A 25,756-nucleotide genomic window follows, 5' to 3' on the forward strand; every position below is an offset into this window, starting at 1 on the left:
TTAACTCTAGAATTGAAGGATATTAGCCAAGACTTTATTTACACAATACAAGACAAAACAAACATGAGCCCCTAAACACAACAGCAGTAACCAAAAGATGGCACCATGGACTGGCCAAGAGAAGGCAATGTATGCCACCAGTATTCCCAGCAGGGACTAAACCAGCAAATGGGGACTGTAGACTGGAAGCGGGAAGGGATTCCACCATGCAGCTGTGGACTGAACCAAGGGCTAAGGACTGGTGCTCTGTTAGAGCCTCCTGTCAGTCTAGACTGACCTGTTAACCCTGGACTAGAAAGCCAATTAAATGGTAGCTCAAACACAAAAAACCAAGAGTGACTCACCAATGGCCCTCAGAAACAGCGAGAAACACAGTGAACTCAAAGGGCTTGCAGAGCACCAGGACTGTGTTTCTCGTTGTCCCTAAATGCCATCAGAAGTCAGCTTCAGATCCCACTGCTGCCACCAAATCCGTTAAAAAACAAAATTCAGCTGAGTAAATTTGAAGATTTAATTGGCTTTATTAAAATGATTCATGAATTGGGAGCATCCCATCTAGCAAGTAGAGGGGAGCTCTGCTGAGCTAAACAGAAGAAAGGGTTTTAAAGGCAGAGAGAGGGCATTAAAAAAAGAAGAAGAAAGGAATTTATTAGCAAGGAATGCATTGTTTAGGCAAGGTTGCCTTCTTAAGGGGAGCAGCAGGGGCCTATCAGTAAATTTCCTAGTATTGACCAGGAAATTCCATGTTGACTAGCTAAAGGTTACATTCCTTGGCGGGGGATGGAGGGGCGGTTTGAAACTGCTGCTAGGTTAGGTACTAAGTCTTGGTCTGCTGACTTAGCCTAAGTGATGTCATTTGGGGCCTGCAGTTTTCCTTTTAACCTAAGGATATCATGGACAAGAATGCTCATGGCAACATCGTGATGGCAAAAGCACTTGAATAACCTAAATGTTCGTCAATAAGGCAGTTGGTAAACAGATGAAAAAGAATGAGGTAAAATAATATGTCCTCATCTGGAAAGATGGCCTTAGCGTACTCTTAAACAAGGTGCAGTAAGAGCCACAACACATAATGCAACTTTCTGGTTAAAAAAGGATATCTAGACATGTCTGGATAAGCACAAAGAAGAGCTGGGAGCATCATGAACCAAATCACTAATTGAGATTCTTTTTTCTCCTGGCAGCTGAGACCAGGGGAATAAAAAGGAGATTTTCACTTCTTAGTGTATACAGTTTTAAAAGATATGTTGGGATAATGAGTGATTTTTACTTTGTTAGGTGTTTAGTAATTTAGGGGGAGAGAAGAGAGCATGCAAACATTATGTGAACTCAAAAGATGGGTCTGATGGGAGGAGGAGCAAGATGGCAGAAAAGTAGGAGACCTAAATTTCGTCTGGTGCCAGGAATTCAGCTAGATAGGTATCAAACCATTCTGAACACCTACAAACTCAAAAGGAGATCAAAGAAAAGAATAGCAGCAACTCTATGAAGAGAAAAGCGACCACTTTCTGGAAGTGTATATTTTTCTGGGGTCATTGTTACCCTTTTAGCATTTTGTTCTCTCATTCATCTATTCTCCTCTGAACAAAATGACAAGATGGAAAAACTCACATCAAAAAAAAGAACAAGAGGCAGTATCGACTGCCAGGGACCTAATCAATACAGACATTAGTAAGATGTTGGAACTAGAATTCAAAATGACAATTATAAAGATACTATTTGGGCTTGAAAAAAGCATGGAAGATACTAGAGAATCCCTTTCTGGAGAAATAAAAGAACTAAAATCTAACAAAATCGAAATCAAAAAGGCTATAAATGAGGTGCAATAAAAAATGGAGGCTCTAACTGCTAGGATAAATGAGGCAGAAGTGAGAATAGTGATATAGAAGACCAAATGATGGAGAATAAAGAAGCTGAGAAAAAGAGAGATAAACAACTACTGGATCACGGGGGCAGAATTCAAGAGATAAGTGATACCATAAGACAAAACAATATTAGAATAATTGGGATCCCAGAAGAAGAAGAGAAGGAGGGGCAGAAAGTATATTGGAGCAAATTATAGCAGAGAACTTCCCTAATTTGGAGAAGGAAACAGGCATCAAAATCCAGGAGGCACAGAGAACCCCCCTCAAAATCAATAAAAATAGGTCAACACCCCGACATCTAATAGTAAAACTTACAGGTCTCAGGGACAAAGAGAAAATCCTGAAAGCAGCTCTGGACAAGAGGTCTGTAACCTACAATGGTAGAAACATTAGACTGGCAGCAGACCTATCCACAGAGACCTGGCAGGCCAGAAAGGACTGGCATGATATATTCAGAGCACTAAATGAGAAAAATATGCAGCCAAGAATACTATATCCAGCTAGGCTGTCATTGAAAATAAAAGGAGAGATAAAAAGCTTCCAGGACAAACAAAACTAAAAGAATTTGTAAACACCAAACCAGCCCTACAAGAAATATTGAAAGGGGTCCTCTTAGCAAAGAGAGAGCCTAAAAAAAAGTAACATAGACCAGAAAGGAATAGAAACAATACACAGTAACAGTCACCTTACAGGCAATACAATAGCACTAAATTCATATCTTTCAATAGTTACCCTGAATGTAAATGGACTAAATGCCCCAATCAAAAGACACAGGTTATCAGATTGGATAAAAAAACAAGATCCATCGATATGCTGCCTGCAAGAGACTCATTTTAGACCCAAAGACACCTCCAGACTGAAAGTAAGGGGGTGGAAAACCACTTACCATGCTAATGGACATCAAAAGAAAGCTGGGGTGGCAATCCTTATATCAGACAAATTAGATTTTAAACCAAAGACTGTAATAAGAGTTGAGGAAGGACACTATATCCTACTTAAAGGGCCTATCCAACAAGAAGATCTAACAATTGTAAATATCTATGCCCCTAACATGGGAGCAGCCAATTATATAAGCCAATTAATAAGAAAATCAAAGAAACGCATTAACAACAATACAATAATAGTAGGGGACTTTAACACTCCCCTCAATGAAATAGATCATCTAAGCAAAAGATCAACAAGGAAATAAAGGCTTTAAAAGACACACTGGACCAAATGGACTTCACATATATATTCAGAACATTCCATCCCAAAGCAACAGAATACACATTCTTCTCTACTGCCCATGGAACATTCTCCAGAAGAGATCACATCCTAGGTCACAAATCAAGTCTCAACCAGTACCAAAAGATTGGGATCATTCCCTGCATATTTTCAGACCACAATGCCTTTTTTTTTTTTTTAAGATTTTATTTATTTATTCATGAGAGAGAGAGAGAAGCAGAGGCAGAGGGAGAAGCAGGCTCCCCACTGAGCAGGGAGCCCGATGCAGAACTCGATCCCAGGACGCTGGGATCATGACCTGAGCTGAAGGCAGACACTTAACCATCTGAGCCACCCAGGCGCCTGCAGAACCCAGTGCTTTGAGACTAGAACTCAATCACAAGAGGAAATTTGGGAAGAACTCAAATACATGGAGGCTAAAGAGCATCCTACTAAAGAATGAATGGGTCAACCAGAAAATTAAAGAAGAATTTAAAAAATCCATGGAAAAAAATGAAAATGAAAACACAACTGTTCAAAATCTTTGGGATACAGCAAAGGTGGTCTTAGAGGAATGTATATAGCAATACAAGCCTTTCTCAAGAAACAAGAAAGGTCTCAAATACACCTAAAGGAACCCTACACCTAAAGGAATTGGAGAAAGAGCAGCAAATAAAGCCTAAACCCAGCAGGAGAAGAAAAATAATAAAGATCAGAGCAGAAATCAATGAAATAGAAACCAAAAGAACAGTAGAACAGATCAACGAAACTAGGAGCTGGTTCTTTGAAAGAATTAATAAGATTGATAAACCCCTGGCCAGACTTATCAAAAAGAAAAGAGAAAGGACCTAAATAAATAAAATCATAAATGAAAGAGGAGAGATCACAACCAACACCAAAGAAATACAAACAATTATAAGAATGTATTATGAGCAACAATATGCCAGCAAATTAGATAATTTGTAAGAAATGGATGCATTCCTAGAGACTTATAAACTACCAAAACTGAACCAGGAAGAAATAGAAAACCCGAACAGACCCATAACCAGCAAGGAAATTGACAAAGTAATCAAAAATCTCCCAACAAACAAGAAACCAGAGCCAGATGGCTTCCCAGAGGAATTCTACCAAACATTTAAAGAAGAATTAATACCTATTCTTCTGAAACTGTTTCAAAAAATAGAAATGGAAGGAAAACTTCTAAACTCATTTTATGAGGCCAGCATTACCTTGATTCCAAAACCAAAGACCCCATCAAAAAGGAGAATTACAGACTAATATCCCTGATGAACATGGATGCAAAAATTCTCACCAAAATACTAGCCAATAGGATCCAACAGTACATTAAAAGGATTATTCACCACGACCAAGTGGGATTCATCCCTGGGCTGCAAGGTTGGTTCAATAACTGCAAATCAATGTGATACACTACATTAATGAAAGAAAGGACAAGAACCATAGGATATTTTCAATAGATGCAGAAAAAGCATTTGACAATGTACAGCATCCTTTCTTGATTAAAACTCTTCACAGTGTAGTGATAGAGGGTATATACCTCAATATCATAAAAGCCATCTATGAAAAACCCACAGTGAATATAATTCTCAATGGGGAAAAACTGAGAGCTTTTCCCCTAAGGTCAGGAACACGGCAGGGATGTCCACTCTCACCACTGCTATTCAACATAGTACTAGAAGTCCTAGCCTCAGCAATCAGACAACAAAAAGAAATAAAAGGCATCCGAATCAGCAAAGAAGAAGTCAAACTCTCACTCTTTGCAGATGATATGATATTTTATGTGGAAAACCCAAACAACTCCACCCCAAAACTGCTAGAACTCATGCAAGAATTCAGTAAAGTGGTAGGATATAAAATCAATCCACAGAAATCAGTGGCATTTCTATACACCAACAACAAGACAGAAGAAAGAGAAATTAAGGAGTTGATCCTATTTATAATTGCACCCAAAACCATAAGATACCTAGGAATAAATCTAACCAAAGAGGCAAAGAATCTGTACTCAGAAAACTATAGAATACTCATGAAAGAAATTGAGGAAGACACAAAGAAATGGAAAAACATTCCATGCTCATGGATTGAAAGAAAAAATATTGTGAAAATGTCTATGCTACCTAGAGCAATCTACACATTTAATGCAATCCCTATCAAAACACCACCAACTTTTTTCAAAGAAATGGAACAAATATTCCTAAAATTTGTATGGAACCAGAAAAGACCCCGAATAGCCAGAGGAATGTTGAAAAAGAAAAGCAAAGCCGGTGGCATCACAATTCCGGACTTCAAGCTCTACTACAAAGCTGTCATCATCAAGACAGTATGGTAGTGGCACAAAAACAGACACATAGATCAATGGAACAGAATAGAGAGCCCAGAAATGGACCCTCAACTCTATTATCAACTAATCTTCGACAAAGCAGGAAAGAATGTCCAATGGAAAAAAGACAGTCTCTTCAATAAATGGTGTTGGGAAAATTGGACAGCCACATGCAGAAGAATGAAACTGGACCATTTCCTTATACCACACACAAAAATAGACTCAAAATGGATGAAAGACCTAAATGTGAGACAGGAATCCATCAAAATCCTAGAGGAGAACACAGGCAGAAACCTCTTCGACCTCAGCCGCAGCAACTTCTTCCTAGAAACATCGCCAAAGGCAAGGGAAGCAAGGGCAAAAATGAACTATTGGGACTTCATCAAGATTAAAAGCTTTTGCACAGCAAAGGAAACAGTCAACAAAACCAAAAGACAACTGACAGAATGGGAGAAGATATTTGCAAATGACATATCAGATAAAGGGCTAGTATCCAAAATCTATAAAGAACTTATCAAACTCAACACCCAAAGAACAAATAATCCAAACAAGAAATGGGCAGAAGACATGAACAGACACTTCTGCAAAGAAGACATCCAAATGGCCAACAGACACATGAAAAAGTGCTCAACATCTCTCAGCATCAGGGAAATCCAAATCAAAACCTCAATGAGATACCACCTCACACCAGTCAGAATGGCTAAAATTAACAAGTCAGGAAACGAAAGATGTTGGCGAGGATGTGGAGAAAGAGGAACCCTCCTGCACTGTTGGTAGGAACACAAGCTGGTGCAGCCACTCTGGAAAACTCAAAAAGTTGAAAACAGAGCTACCCTACAACCCAGGAATTGCCCTACTGGGTATTTACCCCAAAGATACAAATGTAGTGATCCTAAGGGGTATGTGCACCCCAATGTTTACAGCAGCAATGTCCGCAATAGCCAAACTATGGAAAGAGCCAAGATGTCCATCAACAGATGAATGGATAAAGAAGATGTGGTATACACACACACACACTGGAATATTATGCAGCCATCAGAAAAACCCAAATTCTTGCCATTTGCAACGTGGATGGAACTAGAGGATATTATGCTAAGCAAAATAAGTGAATCAGAAAAAGACAAGTATCATATGATCTCACTGACATGAGGAATTTGAGAAACAAGACAGAGGATCATAGGGGAAAGGAGGAAAAAATGAAACAAGATGAAACCAGAGAGGGAGATAAACCATAAGCAACTCTTAATCTCAGGAAATAAACTGAGGGTTGCTGGAGTGGTGGGGGGTGGGAGGGATGGGGTAGCTGGGTGATGGACACTGGGGAGAGTATGTGCTATGGTGAACGCTGTGAATTGTGTAAGACTGATGAATCACAGAACTGTACCCCTGAAACAAATAAACATTTTATTAAAAAAAAAAAAAAGATAGTAGGAAAGGAAAAATGAAGGGGGGGAAATCGGAGGGGGAGATGAACCATGAGAGACTATGGACTCTGAGAAACAAACTGAAGGTTTTAGAGGGGAGGGGGTGGGGGGATGGGTTAGCCTGGTGGTGGGTATTAAGGAGGGCACATATTGCATGGAGCACTGGGTGTTATATGCAAACAATGAATTATGGAACACTACATCAAAAACTAATGATGTATTGTATGGTGACTAATATAACATAATAAAATAAAATTTAAAAAAAAGATCATGGAACACTACTTCAAAAACTAATGATGTATGGTGATCAACATAACATAATAAAAAAAAAAAAGATGGGTCTGATGGCCCAGCTTTCCCTGGGAACCCAAACATCATACCTTCACAATTATTCCCATCACTTGGAATAACTCAGATGCTTCTAGACACATGAACATAGAATGAACTAGAACAGTTGTCTAGTCCAGTAATTTTCAAAGTATTCATTAGTCACAAGATTTTTCTTTTTCCCACATAAATTGCCAAAACCCAAAATATAAAACAAATAAAAATGAGCTACTCTGGGTGAATTGGGGTGAGGTTGGCCTTATTTATCTGTAAAATGAGAGGTTTGGACTAGACATGATTTCAAATTCTGCTTCACCCGGAAGATGGGGAAGAGGAGGTGGGGAGGGACACCCAGAGACCTAGAGTCATGGGAGGACAGAAGAGAAAGCTGAGGACCAGAGAGAGTAAGTGGGGTAGCTGTTCCAGATTCACTCAGCTGGCTTCCAGAGCTGAGTACTGTTTTCTTTCATATGTACCTTTTCATACCGCTGAGCCTTTGCAAAAGGAACTGTCTGAATTCCACTTGAAATGCAAATTTTTGCTTTAGTTTAGTTTGAATATGAATAGGATATTAGATTTTTACTATTTGAAAATGCATCAATATTAAGAAACCTTTTCTGTGTAAAAGTGAAAGGTTTAGTCAAAGTGTTTCTCATCAGAACGAGCACTGCTAACTGCAGTGAGTCGCCACTGCTCATCTGAACACAAAACTTCGTGGTGGTTGGCTGGCTCCCCTCTTGAACTACCTTCCTCTCACCTGTTACTCTCAGAACTGCTTCATGAAAAAGTAAGAGAGCAAACCTGCACATCCGCACCAGCTGCTCTGGTTTGAGCCCTGCTTAAACAATGTATACTGCTGTGGCTTCTCCTAAGTTCCCCAAGTACAGTCTCTGATTTGCTAGCCAGAACACTGTTCAAATTCCAAGCTACCTTTCAGATCTGACCTATTCTGTAACTTAAATTCCATTTTTCTTAGACAATTGAATATTCTTTGTGACGCTCTGTAATTAGGCAAATTGCTGTTATTATGCATATACAAATGATCCTTTAGAAACAGCTCCAGGGAGCCGATAATCAGCCTGCCATTGACTGTAGAGATGGGGCTCTGAATGTGGGGGCCCAGCTGCTGGAGGGTTAGACCACAGGTGTTGGAGGAATCCCTCGTGGGGTCTGAAGCTGAGGTCAGCCACCCTGGACTCATCCCCATGAGAGACAAGAATTCACACTGGGGCCAAGACATGGTGATGACAATCTGCAAATCCCAATGGGAAAGTGGAGTTTGCCTTGTATGGGGCTGAAATTCTTGGGTATGAACTTGTTCCTGCAGGCCCACAGGAAGATCAGCCAAAGGTCCAGACATTTGTCAGCTCAAATAAGCAAGCCCTGGCCATCCCACACCAATGGCCTTGGGCCTAAATGCTCCTGTCAGTTCATCCTGACTGGAATCCTGAGAGTCCAACTAAACCCTGACCAGCCTTCCCCAAAGACCTCTGTTCCCACTGATTGCCCCTGTTTTGAGGCCAGCAGCATCACCATATGGCTGGTTGTTGGCACACTTCCCATGTGTTGCTCTGGCTTCTTAACCAAATGGGCTCATTGGTAGGGACTGTTTCATCCTTTTTCTGTAAGCCCCACTGACTCATTAGTTCTCTTTCCCAGCATTACAGGGCATTGGGCACAAAGTAGGTGCTCAATAAATACTTCATAATTGGTTACTCAACTGGAAGGAGAATGTACTCCTCAACCAATGATATTATTTCTTTCTGACCAGCAGTAACATTGTTCATGGGAAGTGAACATCTAACATGTGGTTGCCTATCTCTCTTTGTGCCTGCTTGTTTAAGATAACTTTATTTTGGCAGACATGCCACTAATGCCTAGAAAACAAGAGCTTGAAGCTGCCAGGATTATCCTACTAGGGTTCCTGAGACATGGCTGTCCCCTTCCTGCCTACATTAACGTCACTGCAAAACCAGAAACAATTGCTATGCCCCTGGTATGCCGGGAAATCACCTAAACCTTTCATGCTCTCTTGAGTAGAGGCACTTGCATGAGCTCTGCACCCAGCTGGTTAGGGCTGGGTCGGCTAGGCAGAGACTGGGGTGCTGATATGTAAGGCAGTCTCAAACATCAGTGAAAATCCAATGTCGTGGGGAAAACATGCTATTTACCAGCTACTCTTGCTTTACTAAGTGGATTAGGATAGGGGTGGAGGCTAGTCAGCCCTCCAAGCAGAAGTTGGACTACTTCTCCTGGAGGCCTTTCTTTTGCAGAGTAGGGTCTGCAGAGCTGAAATGAACTGCTGGAGACCATACAGCCTCCTGCCACCCACCCTCTCACCCTGCCCCAGTCACTGCCCAGACTCTAACAAAATGCCGAACAAATAATTAAGGAGAGCTGGTTTAGAGCCCACCCATAAGCCTTGGCCAGCCCTCTTGCAAGTAAAGTCACAGAAGCTGAAGCAGCTTGGGTTGGGCTCAGGACTCAACAACAGTCCCAGTTGGAAGAGGTGGTTCCAGCAAACATCCTCACCCAATGTCCCTGGCAAAATTGTTTTCAGCTGGGATCAGGGCCTGGGGACATTTATGAACACTGGGAACATCTGAAAATGTGCAGTGCAAGTTCCTGAAGGAGCATTTCCTCCTCCAGGTGTGCTTCGAGGACGTCTTTGGGCTCTGACCTCAGGTCAATCACTGGTGGCAGATATTTGTTGTTTCTTGTTGACCGTGCAGGACCTTGTACAAGTACCCCAGACCCTTGACAAAATAGGACTCATGACAGTGTTTGCCCCAGGGAGCAGCTGGGAGGAGTAATGAAGTCCTCATAAAAACAACTTTAAATGTTTGTATTGGTGTTATACAAAGATATCGTTTCATGATTTGAACATAAATAAGGTGGTTCTACTTTTCGAGAAATCATTAATTCACGCTATTTAAAAAATATATATTAGGCTAAAGTCTAGTTGCTAGCTTTACAATGTAAAACGGAGTAAGATTTATAAAAACAGCCAGACAAATCTATAAGCTTCCCTTCTCCCTCCAGGCACCCCTCAGGCACCAACAAGCCCCAGGTTCTCAGTCTTATCCTGTCTGCAGTTCAAGTAGCTGCCCCTCAGGAATAGCCAGACCTTTTGCTTTTCCTTCTGTTGACAGGCTGGGTGAGAGTCATTGGCAGCAAGGAGCAATGCTCACACCAGTGGGCTGACCCAGCTCCAAAACCAGAAACCTGGTCCACTCTCAAAGAAGGCTCAGAACACATTCTCCCAGTATCTCCTGTGTTCATATCATTCTTCCACCAGATGGGAGACAGATGCAAATACAGAGGCCATGTGACATTGTATCTATCCTGAGACAGTTCTCTCCACAGCCCCCATAAAAAAAAAAAAAAAAAAAAAAAAAAAGTAGCAGCTTAAATCAAGTTACTAAACTCAAATCCTTGCCCATACTTAAAGAAGTTGTTTTGTAGTGAATTGTCTATTTTCAAATCCAGCAATCTACTGACAAATTCTGGCCAATTGTTTCTTAAAGGGAAAAGAACATTTCTTTTTATTTCTGTATAGTTTAAATACATGCAAATGTAATGGAATAGCTTCCAAACGAAATTATAGGTAACTATGAGAAAATAGAGGTGATGATTTGATGTTAAGATCTTGAGATGGGGAAGAACATTCTAAGTGTAAAAGCAAAAGAAGAACCCATAAAGGAAAGGCTTTATAGATTTGACTACATGAAATGACAAATTTTCAAACCACCTCAAAAGACAAAAAACTCTAGAAACAAAATTAAAAGACAGGAAATACCCAAGGCCAAAAGGTGTGGTACAAAGAACGGGCTTTGGAGTCAGATCCAGCTCCATCTGATCTGAATTCTAGTTCTTTCACTCACTGGCTCTGTGATCTCGAGCAGGGTGCTTAACCTCTCTAAGCCTCAGGGATCTGTCAGCCATGTGGAAATTACCCAAGGCCATGTGTCTTCTTCCCCTTGGTATAATTAAAAGGTGCCTAATTGGGACGCCTGGGTGGCTCAGTTGGCTAAACATCCAACTTTTGATCTCAGGGTCGTGAAATTGAGTCCTGTGTTGGGCTCCATGTTGGCTGTGGAGCCAATTTAAAAAAAAAAAAAGTGCCTAATTGAGCTATAAGCACCCCAAACCAGGTAAAACTCACAATGTCCAGCATCCAATAACAAATTACCAGACCTGCAAAGAAGCAGGAAAACAGAACACATGATGAGGGGGGAAAAATCAGTCAATTGAAACTCACCCAGAAATGGTATAAATGAAGGAATTATTAAACAAAGACAATAAAAAAGTTATTATTTTAACTGTATTCCAAATGTTCAAGAAGCTAAAGACAAGACTGAACATGTTAAATAGAAACATAAAAAATATAAAAAACACCTAATTCAAACTTTTGGCAATGAAAATTGCCATTTTCATTCTGGGTGAAAAGTGCACTGAATGGGACTAAAATCAGATTAGACAATGCAGAAGAAAGATGAGTGGATGTGAAGACACACCAATATCAGCTAGCCAAAATGAAACACACAGAAAAAAGACTTAAAAAGTGAACAGATCATCAATGAGCTGTGGGACAACTCCAAGTAACCCAACACATGTATAGTTAGAGTCCCTGGCTTGCAGGGTGGGGAGGGGGGTAGAAAAATATTTGAAAAAATAATAGAAAACTTTCCAAGATTTCAAAAAAACTATAAATCTATATCTCTGGCAATTTCAACAAAACCCAAGCACAGGAACCATGAAGAAAATAAGACTAAGGCATATCATAATAAAACCGTTTAAACATGTATTAAAAGGAAAATCTTAGGGGTAGCCAGAGAAAAAAAGACACAATCCATACATAGGGACAAAGAGAGGATAACAACAGTCTTCTTGTTGGAAACAAAGCAAGTAAGAAGACAGTGGGATAACATCTTTAAAGTATTGAAAGGAAGATCAAAATAATTGTCAACAATGAAGGCAAAGACTTCAGACATTTTTATGTTGACCCGTATCATGCTGGACCTAAAACAAACTACCTGCTGTTCAAATGCCTTCTTGCTCTGGCCCAGCACTTGCCTTGTGAACTCTTGCCCATCCTTGGCTCAAATGCTGCCTCCTTCTTGAAACCTTTCCTCACCGCCCACTGGATTTTAGTCTTCCTTCTCTGAGGATCCTATTATCCTTTGCTCTGTGTCATAAGTGTTTGAGGATGTGCCTTTTCCTTCCCACTAGCCAATAAATATGTTGGGGGCTCCTGTCTTGTTCTTCCTTATCACCCACAGTGTGAACCCTTACTGCCCAGAATAGGCACTTAGCATTTGTTATATTAACTTATGTATTACTTAGTTGCATAAAGGCTTCTGTTAAACTTCTAAGATATTTCTGACTGATTTAGAAGTACCTATTTATTCATCAGCAAACACTTGATAAGCTGGGCCCTGTGCTTATAGAGGTAAGAGAAAATCTCTGGGCACAAAAAGCTCACAATACAACAATTGGTTTAATTTGGTTGTTTATAAAAGATTTTTTTTAAACAGTCTGAGTTTTTTTTTTATTAACATATAATGTATTATTTGTTTCAGGGGTACAGGTCTGTGATTCATCAGTCTTACACAATTCACGGTGCTCACCATAGTACATACCCTCCCAAATGTCCATCACCCAGCCACCCCAACCTTCCCACCCCCCTCCACTCTAGCAACCCTCAGTTTTTTAAACAGTCTGAGTTTAATATGGAGTGGAGAGATTCTTGGTTAGAGCCTCCCAGTGTCCAGGTAATGAATATCCTCGTATTCAGCATTTCCACTATATCCTGGGGACACTTCCAACTGAGACCGCTTCCCAGATTCGTATGCCGCTCCCTCTTCGACCTCTTCATGTGGACATCTAAAGGAAATCTCAGTGTTAACATGCCCCACACTGAACTCCTGATACTCCCCTCAAACATCTATAGTTCTGCCATCTCAGTTAATGACGATTCTATCTTCCATTGCTTGGCCACTATCCTTGAGGTCATTTAACATCTGTTTTACCCCTTACACCTATATTCAGGCTGTCAGCAAATTCTGTCAGTTTGAGCATCAGACATATCTAGACACCGTCCACTTCTTATCATATCTGCTGCCATCACCCTGATCTAAGCCCCTCTCTTCTTTCACCTGGATTATCACAACAGCTATATAGAAAGCCTCCCTGCTTCCACAGCCCACTCCGCCCCCATACAAAGTCTAGTCTAATCACAGTGATTTCCTTGAAAAGGCAGGTCACATCATGCCACTCCTCTGCCTAAAACCCTTCAAAGACTCCCCCTAAAGGCCAGGGTCCTTACAACAGCCCACAAAGCAATGTGTGAACTCTTCTCCAGTTCCCCCAGTTTTCTATCTGACCCCCTTTCTGACCTACTTCTCCCTCCCACTTACTCTGCTCCAGTCTCCTTCCTCAGGGCCTTTGCACTTGCTGTTCCCTCTGCCTGAATGGCCTTTCCCCAGATATCCACCCGGCTCACTTCCTCCTCCTTCCCCAGATATCCACCCGGCTCACTTCCTCCTCCTTCAAGTTTTTGCTCAAATGTCGCCTTCCCCACCCACATGACTTATAATTCCATCTTCATCTTCCCCCTCTCTAATCCTCACCCCTGCTTTCTCATTTTCCATAGCACTTATCACCTTCTAATACTGTAGGTAATTGTGTACTTTGGTTTTTGCCTGCCCTTCCCTTCCAGAACATGAAATCAAAGAGGACAGGGATTTGTATGCTTTCTTCAGACTGTTTCTCATGCACCCACAACAGTGCCTGGGACATAGTAGGTGCTCAATAACCACGTATTGAATGACTGAATCTCTGACAGGTAGAGTAGGCCTCTTAAGTCTTACCAATACCTGACACCATCTCCTATTTGGTGAGTAGCATGAATTCTGAGGAAGGAATTTTAAAAATGCTCCAGGACCCACCTTCAAAACTTAGCAGGGCAAGAAAGCAGATTCAGAAACTGACAGATACCTTACTTTAGATTTGCACTTGTTGAGTTGTGGATGAATTCATCAGTGAAGAGGTATTCATCAACTACCTCACTAGAAGCATAGCAAAGAATGGTGAGATGTATTTAAAGAGACAAGGTGACTAAAGGTGATAAATTGGAGACCAAAACTGTACACAGAATTTCAGTTTGTGTGATACAGACAAATAAGTGCAGCAGGAGTGAGGGAAGGAAAAGATGAGTGTTTTGAAGTGAGCTGAGAATCACTTGTCCCCTCCTGGCCCTTAATGGAGTTTTCTGAAGAATGAGTGTTGCTGGAATAATCTTTCACCAACTGTTAATAACAATATTTTGTGCTCACATTGTTCCCTTCAACAAGCATCTTCAGATGATTTCTGATTTTTATCTAAGCATTCTTATCCTTACCTTATAATCAGAAAAGTATATATAAACTGTAACAAGTAACTTGTCAGTGTTGGGGGAATGGACAAAGAATTAAACCATTATCCCCAAACTCTGCCTTGTGGCATTCTTTGTACATAGCAAAAGCATTTGTGAAGATGTTTTGTCAACCTACTCCTTGGCTCAGCCTCCTCCTCCTTCCTCCTTGTATCAGGGAAAAGCTATAAGTGGTTACTCCAGAAAACATTTGGAGGAGGTCCTTGGGGGTGAGATGCTCATCCACAAAGTAATTACTGATGCTGCTAGCCTCAGAACACTGGTTGGATGGGACCATTGGTCTGACAAACATGCTGTTCCTATGGGGTTCAAAAAATTGGGGTCAATGAAAGAATGAATGCATGAGTTCACATTGGACATGAATAAAGATATTTGTAAATTATGCTTAATATAATTAAATTTCCTAAATATCTAAAATATATATATTTTTTCTTTTTGGACCCAATAACTAACTAAGAAAAATAACTAAGAAACACCATTCTTTCTGGAGGTCTGTGTTTCCCCAGTCACCTGAGATTCCAAACTTTAGAGTCATCCTAGGATCTGTCCTTTCTCTGGCAAATTCTGTTGATTCAATCAGCATTGTTTTTATTACAATGTTTCAAAATTCCCTGAAGCACAGAAAGGAAGCATTTGAGAAATACTAAAATATCAGTAATAATAAGCTAATACATACTGAGTTGTAGGCACCATGCCAATGACTTTACATGGATTACTGAATTGAATCCTTATGGTAACACCTAAGGTAGATACTGCTATTATTGCCTTCTTAAGGATGAGAGAACTGAGGCACAGAGAGCTTGACCTGTCAAAGTTGACACACCTAAAAGGGAGCCAGGAGTAAACACATAGCATGGTTCTAGCACTCACTGTAAAGGCTTTGGATCTGCCTTTTACTTTTTAGACTTGTAAGATTTCTCTCTCAAAGCAAAGACAGAGTTCTTGGAAGCAGGATGTTCTCCTTTCCCTGAATGCTCTCTTTCCTCAGTTATCCTTCCCCTCTTTTCTTTCTCTCTTTTCGTCTCATATTTAGTCTCAAAACAAATTCAGCATCCTCACTTAAAATTTTTTCTTTTAGTTACTTTTTAGAGGGTGGGGAGGGGAAGAGGGAGAGGGAGAGAGAAAATCTCAAGCAGGTCCAATGCCCAGCATGGAGTCCAACATAGGGCTCCATCTCACAACCCTGAGACCATGACCTGAGCTGAAATCGAGTCCGATGCGTAACGGAATGAGCCACCCAGGCGCCCCCTAGCATCCTCACTTCTAAATTAACCTGCTTCAGTGTTTCCTCAATTCTGCCTATGATGCCTTCACCCTTCTCAGTGTTAGATGGATCTGGAACAGATGGTTCCTTTTTCTTTCTTATATCCAATTAGTTACCAGTTCAATTCATTCTTCTGTCTGGTATTTGTAGGATATAGAGCTTCTTCTCCATATCTGATACCACCATCTTAGCCAGACATGAATCCTTTTGTGCCTGGACTAAGGCAATAACTTCCTACATTTCTTCTTGCCTCTGACCTCTCCCCTACCTGTCCTGCACCACACACCAGACCAGTTCTACAAAACCACTTTCTTCATGACTCCTTCCTGATGAAAGATCTACAATGTTCCCAATTGCCCATCAGATTCATTCTCAACTTCTCAAAAGTGTAAATTTAAGGAATTTCCCTCCCCCTAGCCCAAACTCCCAAGTGCAGGAAGATCTTCTTTGTTCCTTGCTCTTCTAGCCTGGAACCATTTTCATTCCAGTCCCTCGAGCTTGGCATAAGTTATCATCTGCCCTTGGAATGATTCACCTTCCTTGCCTGCCCAAATCTTACCAACCCTACATTGCCCACTTCAAGTTCTGTCTCCTTCTTCATCACTTTAGTGAGAATTTATTTTCTTTCTTCTTGACTACTCTGATGCTCATCACATATGTCACTATAAAGGATTTTCCTCTAAAGGTCTCCCTGTTCAGAGGGATTGATTCCAAGTTCCTCAAGGGTTGCCTAGAGCGAGAGGGCATGTTCCACCTCTGAGTGAAAATGAATCCAGACTCCAATAGTCATCCATTAAGTTACTGAAAAACTGGAGAATTATTTTGCAGTTGCCAGTTCATCATTTTAGCTCGGGAATAGTTATCCACAATTTTTCCCCAAGTACTCCTCAGTCTTTACAAACAGCCCAGGCAGGGTCTCCAAAGTTCCCAGCACTTTGGTGAGCACAGGAAACTTTCTGAATGGCAGCTGAAAGGTTACTCTACCTATTGCGTTCAGAACAAACTCCACAAATTGCATTTTGAATGATCTTTGGTTGGCCTTCTTGTTTTAACTCTACCTTTCAGTAAAGAAAATTGTGCCTTGAACTTTAGTTAAACTAGACGTAAATTATATCTACTTAAAATATAGAGCTGTTAAAACCCAAAGAGATACATAAAAGCAACTGATGGGCTGAAAAATGCTCTCTTTGTTGCAGAATCACAACCTAAAAGCTTCAGTTTATTTCACACAACATGACCTTTAGTCTGTAGATAAAATGCATGGAAATGAAGCTTGAATGTCAACTAGATTTGGCCAAGGATTTCTTTTACGGGAGCGAGGGGGTGGGGGAGGGGTGGAGTTTGAGGAATGTAGAGAAAAAAAATATATCTTTTTTTTTTTTTTCTCAGATAAGTGTGTTTTGTCAGATCTGAAGCCTGTTCTGATAGTTCCCACATAGGTAATCCTACCCTGGAGAACATGAGACCCCTAAGAAGTAAATTGTTCTTCTTTTTTAGAAGTTGTTTTTGCTCTACCTTCTGCTCACATTTTGTCAATTTTCCAAATGAAAGCATCCAAAACATTTTTTAGGACTGCTACCAACAGTAACCAGTAGGAGTTAACAACAGCTGAGCCAGTCAGAAAGGGGGTCAAGATGACTCCCTCTTGGTGGGTGTCAAACCTCGTCATCAGTGGCCATGTAGAAGGGGTAGGGGCCCAGGAAATCCTGACCAGCTCAAGAAGCCCTGCCACCCCATCAAGGCTAACTCTGTTTTGCTTTCATGACAAGGTGATTTTGGCTGGTGTTAAGAGGCCAAATATCCCAAAGCAGCAGCTGATAGAAGTGCATGTGAACAGACAACTTGGCATTCTGAAGGAATTGGCAATAAAGCATAAACCTAGAAACAAGATGCTGAGATAATGGGGCAAGAAGGGCTAACAATAAAGTAAGAGTGGAAAATCTTCATAACAGCAACAATGAATAGCTCCTGGGAACCTGACTATACCAGGTGCTATGCTTGACTTACATCATTTCCCTTAAACCTCCTAAGGGCACTATGAGATGCACACTATTATATCAATCTTACAGATGAGGAAACTGAAGTTTGGAGAAGTTAAAAGACATGTCCAAGGTCACCCAGCTACAAGGCTGTGGGCCCAGGATGTGAATCCATCTGACTCTCTGGTTCACACTCCTCACCACCACAACATACTCAGGGAAGAATCAGGGAGAGAGAATTTGGCTGGGAACCTAAGAGTTGAGGAAGGAATCCCAGGTTGCTCAATTTAGGGCTGCCACACAATGGCTGTAGGTGGCCGGAGTACTGTGTGGAGGTGAGCCTGGGCCAGCCATAGAGAGAATTCTAGGACAAGGGTGTTGGGGATGAAAAACAACCTCTTGGCACTGGAAGACTCATGATCTGAGAAGTAATTCTGGAACTCACCCAGAAAGGGCCCTCTGCCCCAAATCTCTCAGCCTGTGGTCTAGTGGGCAATGTCACTATCTGATGGGCTGGTCTGGGGGTTCTGTTGTCTCCTCAGAGTGGAGTGGCACTGTTCCAGGGGGCATGTGGCTTTGAGTTCCTAAGGGAAAAAATTCTTTTTATCCCTGGAATAGAGGTGGTATAGGTTGAAGGAAAGGCAGGAAACAGAGAGAGTGGACTAGGCCCCAGAAGGTCCATCCTGCTCAGGCTGTAGAAGCTTAGCAGGCTTATTCCTGCTTCCCTCACCTCTAATGCTTTGGCGAGAAAGAGACTAAGGGCTTTTTGATAGCACCAGGATCTAGGAGCAGGTCCAAATTGTTAAAGCCATTCATATGGTCAACGCAAGTGCCCTGTTCTCATGGGTCCAGATGCTCAGTCTTGGCCCACTTGTTTTTTACATATGTCCTTAGAGAATCATGACAACTGTATATCTACATTGAGTGTTTTATTTGCATATATGCAAAATGTGTTTTGATAAAGTGTCTGAAGGATGTAACTAAGGAGCTAGCTCTCGCCCAACTTCCTCAACATGCCATCATGAGTTAAGTTTATGGGTGTGTTCACAGTACCAACAGCGGACACAATCTTAGCAGGCATGTAGCTTCAAGTTCTCCCCCACCCTAATTGACACTCAGAAATGGCTTCTGACATGCAAACGAACTGCAGTGTCAGGTGTGACATCCCAAGTGACCATGTGCACCTGCTGTTATGACAAAGGCCATGGAAAGATACCTCCCAGGCACTGCACGTGGGTTTGTGGGTTTGGCTGCCCTGCCTTTTCTTGTTCTTCTGTATCAGGCCTTTGATCTTTCACGAGGGACCGTTCTGTAGGACCTAATGGGGTATAAACCACTCCCTTCGAATTAAAGAGAACGATGGGGTTTGAAACAAGGCTTAGATATGGGATTAACGGTGGTTAAAAGCTGTCCTAACATGACTGCTCTTGACTTGGGCAGCTGGCCTAGAAGGAACAAAAGGCCTGAGGCCTGTAGCCCCCCTCCAGGGTGAGACCACACTTTGGGTCAGTTCCATCTTAGATTCTGTCTCCTTGGGGGAGGTCTTAAAACCCTGTCAGAATGGCTAAAATTAACAAGTCAGGAAACAACAGATGTTGGCAAGCATGCAGAGAAAGGGGAACCCTCTTACACTTTTGGTGGGAATGCAAGCTGGTGCAGCCACTCTGGAAAACAGTATGGAGGTTCCTCAAAAAGTTAAAAATAGAACTACCCTATGACCCAGCAATTGCACTTCTAGGTATTTATCCAAAGGATACAAAAATACTGACTCGAAGGGGCATATGCACCCCACTGTTTATAGCAGCAATGTCCACAATAGCCAAATTATGGAAAAAGCCCACATGTCCATCAACAGATGAATGGATAAAGAAGATGTGGTATACACACACACACACACACACACACACACACTGGAATATTACTCAGCCATCAAAAAAATGAAATCATGCCATTTGCAAGGACATGGATGGAACTAGAGGGTATTATGCTAAGCAAAATAAGTCAGTCAGAGAAAGGCAAATACTGTATGATTCCATTCTTATGTGGAATTTAAGAAACAAATAGATGAACATTAGGGGAAAAGATGGGAAAATAAAATAAGATAAAAACAGAGAGGGAGGCAAACCATAAGAGACTCTTAACTCTAGGAAACAAACTGAGGGTTGCTGGAGGGGAGGTGGGTAGGGGGTGGGCTAAATGGGTGATGGCCATTAAGGAAGGCATGTGATGTATTGAGCATTGGGTGTTATAGTGTTATATACAACTATGAATCACTAAATTCTACCCTTAAGCTAAAAAAAAAACCCCCAAAACCAAACCAAACCCCAGGGTTAACCCAATCCTAGACCACCCTGATTTCGTTGCCTAGGTTCTCCAAAGGAAAAACCCCTAGTATCTCCTCTGCTCCAATGGACCACAGTCTAATGAGGAGCTGGCAAGTTTTTTCTATAAAGGGCCAAAAAGAAAATATTTTAGGCTTTGTGGGCCATATGGTTTCTGTTGCAACTACACAGTTCTGCTGTTGTCATGTGAAAGTAGTCACAGACAATATGTGAACAAATGGGCATAGTTGTATTCCAACAAAACCTTATTTATGATGACTAAAATTTGAATTTCACATAATGTTTGTGGGTCATGAAATATTATTCTTCTTTTGATTTTTTTAATCCTTTATAAATGTAAAAATCATTCTTACTTTGCGGGCTTACAAATGGCAGACTTGACTTGGCTATGGGGCACAGTCCGTTGACCCCCCGGTCTGAATCCTCAGCTTTTACACCATCTGGAAGTGACTCACTCCAAGAGGTAGGAAAGGGAGGTAATCCCTGACACAGGCAATTTAGGGCTTTCAAAGAAGTATAGCATCTATGCAGATAGGAGCTATGACTTTAGGTGACATGATTTCCACCCCGGACAAGAAAATGTATAGACCCACAGAAGTGTACCTCATTACAGTCATCACGAAAAGCCTCAGACAGCTCAACACAGCTGGGTTCTCCTCCTTGAGAACTATCCTCAGAACTGGAGCATGAGCTTTTGAAAAGCCACAGTGCTGGGAAATCTCTGTCCACTGAAGGTGGAGTTGATTTTTAGAAACAGCCAAAAAGCAAAACAAAACCCAAACCAAACCAAACACACAAAGAAACCCATCTCCACTCAACCAACAGTAACAATGGCACAGTTACTGGTATCCTTGCAGAACCAGGGTGGGAAATACGTGGGGGAGGGTGATGTGGTGGAGCTGAATAAAGCCATTTCTGTTCAAAACCACCCATTATTATAAGACGAGACTGCTGGGAACTAAGCTTGGTAGTCCTAGCATGGCCCCTAACAATATGAGTGTTGTTTGGCCAACACACTCAGCCAGTTAAAAACATTTGTTTGGAATTTTTTGGTCAACATTTCAAAGCCAAGAGATTTCACAAAAGAAGTCAGATTTTTTCACTTCTCTTGAAAAAAAAAATCAAAAGATCAGGCACACTGAGCTCTTGCTCTTGTACAGGAACAATCAGTGAAAGCCACCCCCCTAGCCCAAGACAGCGCATGAACTTCAGGCTAGCATAGTCTGCCACGCCCAACTGCCCCCCAGTCCAGGGCCAGTGGCCATGTAACCTCGTGGTTAGGGCCTTTTCACTCACAATTATAGTAACACAATCACATGGTTCAAAAGTCAACATGATACACAAAGCTCTACAGTGAGAGGCTCATTCTCATCTTACCCCCACCCTCCCTAAGTAAAGCACGTTTGTTAATATCTTCACTTATTTTTCCGCTTCTTCCTTACACAAGGTAATACAATATATATATTTTTCTTCTGTCTTGCTTTCTTCACTTAAAATATATCCTAAGGATTATTCCAATAACAGGACATAGAGAATTTCCTCATTCTCATTTTACAGCTACCTCTCCCAATGAGTGCATGGGTTGGTTTATCAAACTAATTCCATATTGACAGGCACAGGTTGTGAATAGTCTTTTGCTCTTACCAAGAATATGTGTATATGTCATTTCATAGGTGATAAAGCCTGTCGTGCAGGATAAATTCCCACAAGTGAGATTGCTGGGTTACAGGGTAAATGTATTTGTAATATTTTTAGGTACTGCCAAATTGCCTTCCACATGGGTTGTCCCATTTTGCGGTCCAGACATCAATGCAAAAGCATGTCTATTTCCCTTCAACTTCACCAGGAGAATGTGTGGTCAAACTTCTGTAGTTATGTCAGACAGGTAAAAATTGTATTTCAGGGCAGGTGTAATTTGAATTTTTAAACCAAGACATCTTTTCTCACATGTTTACCTAGAGACATTTGTAATTCTTTTTCTGAGAATTGTGTTCCATTTTCCTACTGGATTCCTATTTCTGCTGATTTTCCTATTAAATTCTTGTTTTTTTTTCTTATAAACTTATAGGAGTGTTATATATATTCAGAAGGTTAGCCCTGTATCTAGGATATGAGGTGTGTGCTCGCTTCAGCAGCACATATACTAAAATAGGATATGAGGTGCAAATATTTTTTTCCAGTTTGTCCTTTGTCTTTTGCCTATGTTTATGAGCTGTATGTTTGTTTTTGCTGTTGTTTGCCATCCAGGTGTTTTGCTGTTGTGTGTGCTTTTTAAAATGTAGTTAAATTTATTTACTCTTTGCTTCTGGTTTTTGAGTTGTTGGAAAGAAAGATTTCCCCCATTCCAACATTAAAAATGAATTTAACCATATCTCCTTCAGTAGTTCTGGGTTTCATTTTTTAAAAATGTAAATCTTCAACCCATTTAGAGCTTGTTAAGATGCACATTATGAGGGGCGCCTGAGTGGCTCAGTTGTTAAGCGTCTGCCTTCAGCTCAGGTCAAGATCCCGCTCAGTGGGAGAGCCTGCTTTTCCCTCTCCCACTTTCCCTGCTTGTTTTCCCTCTCTCACTGTCTCTCTCTGTCAAATAAATAAATAAAATCTTAAAAAAAAAAAAAAGATGCACATTGTGAGAAGTAAAACCTTTTTTCCTACTGGGAGCTTGACCTTAGATTTTGGACAGGATGATGAGGCTACCAGAACATCAATAAGTGTAAGACCTGGAAAATGGGAGGAGAGAGCAGCTGATGGGAAGACAAGTGAGATGGGGGTGGTGTGAAGTGAGGTGGGGACTAGACAGGACCCCCTCTCCTGCAGGAGTTCCTGGCAGATGGCTTCCCAATATTGGTCTAGCTCAGTGGTATCCACGGCCTTTATTACTTTTCTCCAAAGTACCCACTTACTTTTTTTTTTTTTTTGCCCTTTTAACAACCAGTTTTTGGGCAGAATGCTAACCAAAATTACCATGCTGAGTTGATATACTTTCAGCCAAAAGCACAGAACTTTGAAGGGCCGGTTAGCTTGAGGAGACTCATCTTGGATAAATGAGCCATTTGGAAGACTTTATGAAATGCTGACATTAGTCTGCCTACAGCTTATTTCTTTGTTCCTAGGTCTCTAAGGACATGGAACCACAGTGGGGGGACCTTTGATCTCATACTCATTCAAAACCTACTGGTGATGTATAACAGTGTGGGGAAAGGTGTGACTTCAACCAAAAGAAGTCTGCACACCCACCTCCACAATGTATACTAAACAGTTCTCTTAGCAACTTTTCTACTAGAGGTGCCCATGAAAGTTTTTCTTTTTTTAAAGATTTATTTATTTAAAGATCTTATTTATTTATTTGAGAGAGAGAGTGCACACAAGCCCTGAAAGTGCTTTTTAAAACATTGTTTCCTCATGTGAATAATTCTCTATTCTGAGAAAAACAGGGAGTAAAAATGAGAAAAATTTGCAAAGATGAATGATGCTAGAATAAAGTAAAAGGCTTTCAGCAATAAAATTGGTTCCTCTGCTTGAAGCGGAGGCCTCAAAAGATACCTGGTGGGAGTGAGATGCTTAATGCTACTCACTGTCAGCAGGAAGGCATGCCAATGTGCAGGCATGCCACATTGCACCTCTAACAATTAATTCAGAATCTCTGGTGGTGGGATCTAGGTATCAGTCATTTTGAAAGCCCCCATGTGATTTCAATGTGCATCCCCTGCTCCTGAACCATGCTGTTCAAAGTGAGGTCCTCAAAACAACAGCATTGGTATCAGTGGGCGCTTATGAGAAATGCAGAATCTCAAGCCAGAAATTAGACCTTCTGAGTCAGACTCCGCATTTGAACAAGATCGTCAAGGTATTCACGTGCATATTACAGTAGAGAAGCAGTGATCTAGAGCAGCTTTCTCAATGTGGCATGTGGAACCCCCGTATCTAACTCACCAAGGGGCTGGGAAGGTAGGGGAATGGTGACCTCGGACTTCTTAAGGAAGACAGTTCTGGAGATGATCATTTTATAAGTGTGAGGGGGGGACCGTGGAATCTGTATTTCAATGTGCTTCCAGGTGACCCCCTCGCCTACTGCTTGAGAACTACTCCCAACAGGAAAGCCAGCAATATGACAGCCACTTTCTCCTGACCTGCATGGAAATTTCCTCAATGAGGCGGTAAGGTCAAAGCATACCCATTACAAGTGGGGTATGAGTTGGTGATAATCTATGAATGCTTCTCAGCCTGACAAATGTGATCTTTCTGCTCTCTGATCTATAACAGAGCAGGTGGTGATCGTTAAATCTAGCTTTCCGACTGACACGGAAATGGGTCTCTGTTCTCTTGGGTTAGTGACTGAACAAGCAGCAATACACAAGCTTCTACCTTAAAAGCAGGATTAAAAATATGAAATGTTGATGCTCCGATGCATCCTTCTTCAAGGGTTTCAAAAAAACCCTCAAAATGCATGGTAGAGAGCCTAGAGAAAGAGTAAATTCCCGGAAAGGAGATTTCTTCATTTTACAGAGGTCTTTTAAAAAATTTTTTGCTTGGGCCCAGACTTTTAAATGATAACACGGGTAAAAAAAAAAAAAAAAAAAAAAAAAAAGAATGAAGCCAGGAATGGAAAATTTGCTCTCTCTCAAAAGGTGTATTTGCAGTATGTAGTATTCCCATGATGTAGTTATAAAATCATTTCAGCTCATATAAGATACTTAAAAGCTTTTATGATGCAGAAGCTTTAAGTGAGTTTATCTTCAAATACCAAGGATTCCGAAGTATGGCTCACGCTTGACTTGGGGTACCAGAACTGAAATCTTTGTAATTATAAAATGAAATAAGACCATATATTGCATTATTTGTTTCAGAGGTACAGATCTGAGATTCAACATTCTTGCACAGTTCACAGCGCTTACCAGAACACATACCCTCCCCAGTGTCCATCACCCAGTCACCCCATCCCTCCCACCCCACCCCCCACTCCAGCAACCCTCAGTTTGTTTCCTGAGATTAAGAATTCCTCATATCAGTGAGGTCATATGATACATGTCTTTCTCTGTTTGACTTATTTCGCTCAGCATAATACCCTCCAGTTCCATCCACGTCGTTGCAAATGGCAAGATCTTATTCCTTTTGATGGCTGCATAATATTCCATTGTATATATATACCACATCTTCTTTATCCATTCATCTGTTGATGGACATCTTGGCTCTTTCCATAGTTTGGCTATTGTGGACATTGCTGCTATAAACATCGGGGTGCACGTAGCCTTTCGGGTCCCTACTTTTGTATCTTTGGGGAATGTAGCAGGAGGGGAAGAATGAAGGGGGGGAAATCGGAGGGGGAGAAGAACCATGAGAGACGATGGACTCTGAAAAACAAACTGAGGGTTCTAGAGGGGAGGGGGTTGGGAGGATGGGTTAGCCTGGTGATGGGTATTGAGGAGGGCACGTTCTGCATGGAGCACTGGGTGTTATGCACAAACAATGAATCATGGAACACTATATCTAAAACTAATGATGTAATGTATGGGGATTAACATAACAATAAAAAAAATTAAAAAAAAAATAAAATTTTCCAAGCATATTAAATTTAAAAAAAA

The 25,756-nt window shown here is 41.2% G+C and overlaps 2 protein-coding genes across 2 annotated transcripts in view; one reads left to right on the forward strand and one right to left on the reverse strand.

Annotated features, from left to right (window-relative positions):
- Positions 1–25,756, reverse strand: part of GLDN (gliomedin) — a 66,622-nt gene that overhangs the window by 39,520 nt on the left and 1,346 nt on the right. The gene's annotated exons all lie outside the window — the stretch shown is intronic.
- CYP19A1 (cytochrome P450 family 19 subfamily A member 1) overlaps positions 24,226–25,756 on the forward strand; it is a 130,224-nt gene continuing 128,693 nt past the window's right edge. The window contains exon 1 of the mRNA XM_036116607.2: positions 24,226–24,331. The gene's annotated coding sequence lies outside the window, so the exon portion shown is untranslated. The remainder of the gene's footprint in view (positions 24,332–25,756) is intronic.

Source organism: Halichoerus grypus, chromosome 8, assembly GCF_964656455.1.
Source record: "Halichoerus grypus chromosome 8, mHalGry1.hap1.1, whole genome shotgun sequence".
In the NCBI taxonomy this organism is placed as follows: Eukaryota; Metazoa; Chordata; class Mammalia; order Carnivora; family Phocidae; genus Halichoerus; species Halichoerus grypus.